Source organism: Pristiophorus japonicus, chromosome 2 (genome assembly GCF_044704955.1).
Source record: "Pristiophorus japonicus isolate sPriJap1 chromosome 2, sPriJap1.hap1, whole genome shotgun sequence".
NCBI classification, from domain to species: domain Eukaryota; kingdom Metazoa; phylum Chordata; class Chondrichthyes; family Pristiophoridae; genus Pristiophorus; species Pristiophorus japonicus.
The window spans coordinates 369,910,609-369,918,926 of record NC_091978.1 but is presented as its reverse complement, the minus strand read 5'-3'; positions in this window follow the sequence as shown (position 1 = coordinate 369,918,926).

The window sequence follows — 8,318 nt, the reverse complement described above, 5'->3', positions numbered from 1 at the left end:
GTGTGTTGGGGGGTCAAAGTAGGTAGTGTCCAAGGTGGGTTGCTCAGGGTAGTCAGTGAATCTGAGTTTGATTTGGTCCAAGTGTTTCCGGTGAATGAGTCCATTTGAAAGTTTGATCCGAAACAGCCTGCTCCCCTTTTTGGCCACAACAGTGCCGGGAAGCCACTTGGGACCTTGTCCATAATTCAATACAAATACAGGATCATTGATTTCAATCTCGCGTAACACATTTTGCTATCTTGATATGTACTTTGTTGAAGCCGCCTGCTCTCTACCTGTTCATTTAGATCAGGGTGAACTAACGAGAGCCTTGTCTTAAGTGCCCTTTTCATGAGCAGTTCAGCAGGTAGAATCCCAGTGAGTGAGTGGGGTCTCGTGCGGTAACTAAGCAGAACTCAAGATAGGCGAGTCTGCAGTGAGCCTTCAGTTACCCTCTACAAGCCCTGCATGATAGTATGCACTGCCCTCTCTGCCTGACCATTGGATGCTGGTTTGAACGGGGCAGATGTGACATGTTTGATCCCGTTACGTGTCATGAACTCTTTGAACTTGGCACTGGTAAAACATGGCCCGTTGTCGCTCACAAGGACATCAGGTAGTCCGTGTGTGGCAAACATGGCCCGCAGGCTTTCAGTGGTGGCAGCGGACGTGCTTGCCGACATTATCTCACATTCAATCCATTTGGTGTACGCATCTACAACCACTAGGATCATTTTACCCAAAAATGGGCCTGCATAGTCGACATGGACCCTGGACCACGTTTGGAGGGCCACGACCATAAATTTAGTGGCGCCTCCCTGGGTGCATTGCTTAACTGCGAACATGCGTTACATCTGTTCTTGCAGGACTCTAAGTCCGCATCGATACCGGGCCACCGTATGTGGGGTCTGGCTATCGCTTTCATCATTATGATGCCTGGGTGAGTACTGTGGAGATCACTGATGAAAGTGTCTCTGCTCTTCTTGGGGACCACTACCCGATTACCGCACAGAAGGCAGTCTGCCTGTATAGACATTTCATCTTTGTGCCGCTAGTACGGCTTTATCTCTTCCTGCATTTCCACTTGAACACTGGACCAGCTCCCGTAAAGCACACAATTTTTTACTAGGAACAGTAAGGGGTCCTGGCTCGTCCAGGTTCTAATCTGTCAGGCTGTTACGGGTGATTGCTCACTCTCGAATGCTTCCATAACCATGACTAAATCTGCGGGCTGTGCCATTTCCACCCCCGTGGTGGGCAATGGCAGCCTACTGAGAGCATCGGCACAGTTTTCTGTGCCTGGTCTGTGGCGGATGGGGTAGTTGTATGCGGACAACATGAGCGCCCATCTCTGGATGCGGGCCGCTGCATTCGTATTTATCCCCTTACTCTCGGAAAACAGGGATATTAGTGGCTTATGGTCCGTTTCCAATTCAAATTTTAGCCCAGACAGGTATTGATGCATTTTCTTTACCCTATAAACACACGCTAACAGTTCTTTTTCAATCATGCTGTAAGCTCTCTCAGCCTTAGACAGACTTCTGGATTTTCTTGGCTTTTGCCCCATACCCATTCGTCTCCTTTATGCATGCAATGGTTCTAACAGTGTGCTGAGACCCGGTAAGAAGTTACCAAAGTAGTTCAGGAGTCTTAGAAACGACCGCAACTCCGTCATGTTCTGTGGCCTCAGTGCGTTCTCGATTGTCTCCATCTTCGAATCGGTGTACCTGATGCCGTCCACCACGATTCTTCTCCCCAGGAACACCATTTCAGGCGCCACGAAAATGCACTTCGCGCATTTCAACCTGAGCCCCACGCGGTTGAGTCGACTAAGAACCTCCTCCAGGTTCTGCAGATGCTCAACGATGTCCCGATCTGTAACCAAGATGTCGTCCTGGAAGACTACCGTGCGCGGGACTGACTTCAGTAAGCTTTCCATGTTTCTCTGGAATATCGCCGCGGCTGATCGAATTCCAAATGGGCATCTGTTATAAATGAAGAGACCTTTGTGCGTGTTGATGCAGGTGAGGCCCTTCGATGATTCCTCCAGCTCCTGCGTCATGTAGGCCGAGGTCAAGTCCAGCTTCGTGAACGTCTTTCATCCCGCCAGCGTAGCAAAAATATCGTCAGCCTTTGGTAGTGGGTATTGCTGCAGGGAGAAACGATTGATAGTTACTTTGTAATCACCACAGATTTGACAGTGCCGTCTCTCTTAAGGACTGAAACAATCGGACTGGCCCACTCGTTGAATTCGATCGACGAAATGATGCCCTCTTGCCCTCTTGTTGCAGCCGGTCCAGCTCGATCTCTACCCTTTCTCTCATCATGTACGGTACCGCTCTCGCCTTGTGATGGATGGGTCGTGCCCTGGAATTAGGTGGATCTGCACTTTTGCTTCTTGGAGCTTCCCAATGCCTGGTTCGAACAGCGAAGGGAACTTGTTTAAGAGCTGGGCACACGAAGTGTCGTCAGCGGACGATAGCGCTCGGACGTCATCCCAGTTCCAACGTATCTTTCCCAGCCAACTCCTGCCGAGTGCATGGGACCATCGCCTGGTACCACCCAGAGTGGTAGCTTGTGCTCCGCTCCATCGTAGGAGACCTTTACAGTAGCACTGCCGATTACGAGAATCAGTTCATTTGTGTAAATCCTCAGTTTCGTACGAATGGGAGTCGGGACTGACCTTGAGGCCTTGCTGCACCACAATTTTTCGCAAGTCTTTTTGCTCATAATGGACTGGCTCGTGCCCGTGTCCAACTCCATTGACATCAGGAGTCCATTTAATTTAAACTTCAGCATTATCGGGGGACACTTTGTGGTCAATGTGTGCACCCCATATACCTCTGCCTCCTTGGTCTGAGGCTCTGGTTCATCATGATCCGCCACGGATCTGTCCTCCTCTGTAACATGGTTGTTTGCAGGATTAACAGGATTTGCAGCTCGCCTGCACATACGTTGGAGATGTCCCATTGTTCCACAGCCCTTGCAAACGTATCCTTTGAAGCGGCACGAATGGAAACGATGATCACCCCCGCAGCGCCAACAAGGTGTTAATGGCCTTGCATTCATCACCCTTGATGGTGGACTCTGAGACATCTGCGGACGTGTAGCTGCAGGCATGTGGGGCCTGCCCTGTACGTTGTGAGTTGAAAACAACATCACTTTGTTCACAGTACTTGTAGCAGCACTTGTGTGCTGAGAGATTTGCTTAGTATTGTCACTGGTGGCAATGAACGCCTGGGCTATCGCTATGGCCTTACTCAAGGTTGGGGTCTCTACAGTCAAAAGTTTGCGAAGTATCACTTCATGGCCAGTGCAAGTACGAAAAAGTCTCTGAGCATGTGCTCCAAATGTCCTTCAAATTCACAATGTCCTGCAAAGCGTCTTAGCTCGGCGACATAACTCGCCAATTCCTGGCCTTCAGATCTTTTGTAGGTGTAGAACTGGTACCTCACCATCAGAACGCGTTCCTTCGGGTTCCGATGCTCCCGGACCAGTGTGCACAAATCATCGTACGATTTCTCTATGGGTTTCGCTGGAGCAAGCAGATTTTTCATGAGGCCATACGTTGGTGCCCCGCAGACGGTGAGGAGGATCGCCCTTCGTTTAGCAGCGTTCGCTTCTTCTTCCAGCTCGTTGGCCACGAAGTATTGGTCGAGTCGCTCCACAAAGGTTTCCCAATCATATCCCTCTGAAAATTTCTCCAGGATGTCCACTGTTCTCTGCATTGTTGGGTTCGTCATCTGTATCTCGTCACCAGTTGGTGTATATGAATAAAGAGTCTGACTGGATACTGTGAGCTCAAATTAAAGTGTAAGCTTAGTCTTTTATTGCAGGTCTCCAGAGTGCCTCTCCAGCCTGTGATGCTTCCTTAAGTACCTGTGCTCCCAAGGGATTGTGGAATCCCTTGGGACTCCAGGGGATGAGCCCTCTGGTGGCTGTACAAGGTATATACAAGTTTACATACATAACACATAATGCCGGCCGAATTTAATGAATGGGCCAGCCCCATTGTTCCTGTGCTGAAAAGTGATGGCACAGTCAGAATCTGTGGAGACTACAAGGCTATGATCAACAGGGTTTAGAAACAAGATCAGTACCCGTTATCGAAGGCTGATGACTTATTTGCCGGAGGGAAGTCGTTCACAAAACTGGACTTGACGTCGGCCTATATGTCACAGGAGTTGGTTGAGACGTCGAAGAGACTTACTTACGTGTATTAACACGCACAAAGGACTGTTTATTTACCACAGATGCCCTTTCGGAATTCGCTCGGCTGCAGCAATATTCCAGAGGAATATGGAAAGCCTACTGAAGTCCGTTCCCAGAACCGTCGTGTTCCAAGATGACATCCTGATCATCGGTCGTGACGCCAAGGAACATCTGAACAACCTGGAAGAGATTCCACTGCGTTTGGACAGCATGGGACTCAGACTGAAATACTCGAAGTGCGTCTTCATGGCACCGGAGGTCAAATTCCTCGGGAGGAAAATCGCCACTGATGGCATCAGACCTACTGACGTGAAAACCAAGGCCATCAAGAATGCACCCAAGCCGCAGAATGTGACGGAGCTGCGTTCGTTCCTGGGTCTACTCAATTACTTTGATAACTTCCTCCCTAAATTGAGCACCTTACTAGAACCACTGCACATGCTATTGAGAAAAGGCGACAACTGGGTGTGGGGCGCATCGCAAGACAGAGCTTTCGAGAAAGCCACCAATCTGCTTTGCTCGAACAAGCTGCTGGTACATTACATGTAAACATTTAGTTTTGGCCTGTGACACATCGTCATATGGAATTGGTTGCGTACTCCAACAAGCCAATGAGTCGGGGAAACTTCAACCTGTTGCTTATGCAGACTCGCTTGTCCTGCATACTGCTGAGTTACAGGACAAGACCCCACACACTCACAGGGGTCTCGCCTGCTGAACTCATGATGCAAAGAGGTCTTTAGACCAAGCTATCTCTGGTACACCTGGATTTAAATAACCATGTTGAATACAGAAGACAAAGTCAACAAGGCTACCATGATCGCGCAACTGTGTCACGCCAGGTTTCTGTTAATGATCTTAAATAGTTGTTGAACTATGGTCAGGGTCCCAAATGGATCGCTGTACGGTCATGGCCAAGGAAGGCAACAGAGTATTCGTTATTAAGCTCAAGAATGGGCACACTTGCAGGAAACACAAGGATCAGACAAAGTTGAGGCACACAGATGAGCCAGAACAGTCGGACGAAGAAACCATCGACGACCAACCAACCTACCAGCAGTCTTCAGAGGACTCAAGGGTCATCAGTGAACCCGGAATTTCCGTCACGGACCTGTTCAATAAAAATGGAGTTGCAATTTCCGACATGGCCACTGCCATCCCCAACAAGTCAGTCATACAGCATTAGCCACAACAGACCCCGCACACTCACCCAATTGAACTGAGACGGTTAACCCGAGAGCGCAAGCACCAGACCGTCTCAACCTGTGAAAGACTGTGATTAAGATCTCAGAGGGGGGTATTGTCATGTGTGTACATGCTGTTTGTAGCCACCAGATGGCATCATTGTTGGAGGCCACTGAGCAGCACGCACATGGTGCTGCTCAGGTATAAAAGGCCAGCCATTTTGAGAGTCAGGCACTTTGGGCCTAAATAAAGCAGAGCCAAGCTTGTACCTTGCTTAGTTAAACAATACTCAGTTTGAACCTTTATTGCATACATAACAGAATCATAGAAGAATTAAGGCACAGAAGGAGGTAATTTGGCCCATCGTGTCCGTGCCGATTGAAAAAGAGCTACCCGGCCTAATCCGATCTTCCAGCACGAGGTCAGTAACCCTGTAGGTCACAGCTCTTTAAGGGCATATCCAAGTACTTTTTAAACGTGATGAGGGCTATTGTCTCTACCACCCTTTCAGGCAGTGAGTTCCAGACCCCCAAAACCCTCTGCCTGATTTATAATCATTCTAATAAAGTACCATATGCTACACATTCAAAGGGAGCTGCAGTAAAATTATACCTCCCACCTCCCAATCCCTAATTCTAGCTAGGTTAGACTCCAGGGCAGGGACTTATACTTACCAACCCTTTTGATAGTTAATGGTAGATGGTGATGTTCTTCCTTCCTTCAGGACTTCAAGACTTCGAGTCCGGAGAAGTTAGTTTTACAACTGTCGCGTTGGTTTCTCTCCTTGTCTTGATGAGGTAGTAGCGACCACCTCTCTCCCCCACTTCTCTCTCCTCTCTCTCCTCTCGTCTAACCTCTGTTGAAAACAGTGGCCAGTTATACGATTTCACTATTCTAATCTTGCCGCCCGTTCTGTTCACAATCCTTTGTGTAATTTTGGCGGGCTTGTTTCTTCTTTGTAATATTTTGTTGGGCTCGTTAAAGTTGATATGTCTTGGGTGGGTTGATCTTCGAAAAATTAGTTTGGTAATTGCAATGTCCTTTTGTGCTTAGTCTTTCGCATGCAGGCTGGATTGGGCCTCTTTGTGATGTATATGCTGAAAATGGTTTGTCCAGACCCATGTTGATGAGGAGCTATCTCTGGGTGATACTGTGATGGTAATGTCTCTTATGGAGGGAGATTTCCAAATACTCATTCTTCCAGACAGGTTACCTCCGTCCTCACACTCAGGCAGTTCCAATAATCAAGTGGGCTTCTTTTGTTCCCTAGGTCTGCTCACAGGCTTGAATTTGTCTTGTAAAAGTTCATAACTCTATTAAAGTTCGTAGTTTCTTCCGTAAGCACTTTAGAGTTCCAAACTTTACGGTAGATAGTCCCAAATTAAATTTCCTTTCGAATGAGCCCAAACACAGGGGGGGGGGTTCTGGTGAATTTTGCTCTCTGCAGTGATTATCAAACAAAATTTGACACCAAGCCACATAGGGAGATATTAGGGCAGGGGCTTGGTCAAAGAGATAGGTTTTAAGGAGCATCTTAAAGGAGGAGAGAGAGGCGGAGAGGTTTAGGGAGGGAATTTCAGAGCTTGGGGCCCAGGCAACAGAAGGCACGGCTGCCAATGGTGGAGCGATTATAATCAGGGATGCTCGAGGGCAGAATTAGAGGAGCGCAGACATCTCGGAGGAGGTTACATTTCATGTGGGAGGCTCCTTGTTCTGTTCACCATTGAATTACAAAGTATTTACAACACCGAAACAGGCCATTTGGCCCCACTGATCTGTGCCGGTCCTTATGTTCTACATGAGGCTCCTCCCACCCTATTTCATCTCACCCTATCAGCAGATCCTTCTATGCCTCTCTCCCTCATGTGTTTATCATAGAATTATAGAATCATAGAAAAATTAAGGCACAGAAGGAGGCCATTTGGCCCATCGTGTCCGTGCCAGTCGAAAAAGAGCTACCCAGCCTAATCCGACCTTCCAGCACTGGGTGCATGGCCCTGTAGGTCACAGCTCTTCAAGAGCACATCCAAGTACTTTTTAAATGTAATGAGGGCTATTGTCTCTATCACCCTTTCAGGCAGCGAGTTCCCCATCCCCACCACCCTCTAGGTGAATTTTTTTTCCTCATCTCCCCTCTAATCATTCTACCAACTACTTTAAATCTATGCCCCCTGGTTATTGACCATTTTGGGTGCTCGTGGGCTAGGGATTCCCAGGTGTCGGTGGGGATGTTGTACTTTATCAGGGAGGCTTTGAGGGTGTCCTTGAAGTGTTTCCTCTGCCCACCTGGGGCTCGCTTGCCGTGTCGAAGCGCTTATTTTGGGAGTCTCGTGTCAGGCATGTGGACAATGTGGCCCGCCCAATGGAGCTGATCAAGCTTGGTCAATGTTTCGATGCTGGGAATGTTGGCCTGAGTGAGAACACTGACGTTGGTGCGTCTATCCTGCCAATGGTTTTGCCGGATCTTGTGGAGGCAGCGTTGGTGGTATTTCTCCAGCATTTTGAGATGTCTGTTGTACATAGTCCATGACTTTGAGCCATATAGGAGGGTGGGTATCACCACTGCTCTGTAGACCAATGAGCTTGGTGCCGGGTTTGAGGTCCTGAAACTGCTCAGTTATAACCTTGAGGAGAAGGTTCCATCTCAATGTGTCGGTCTTCTACATCAGACGCCTGCAGAATTACCAGCATTCCAACTAGACAGGCTGCCAAACGAGTTGACTTCTGACCTTCTGGCCTTGGCGATTGGCCTGTCAAACTGCCAGTTAAACCTGTCGTCGCCCTCCCAGATGAGGGCTCCGGGCAGCTACCCTCTCCCCTCCCCTCCCGCTGGGCTCGTGAAACATTGCATGCGAACTGACCCTTAACAAAACAGCTTATGGTAACAAGAGCTGCAAGTTCATAACCAGTAGATTGTGTCAGCCGTGGCTCAGTGGGCAGCA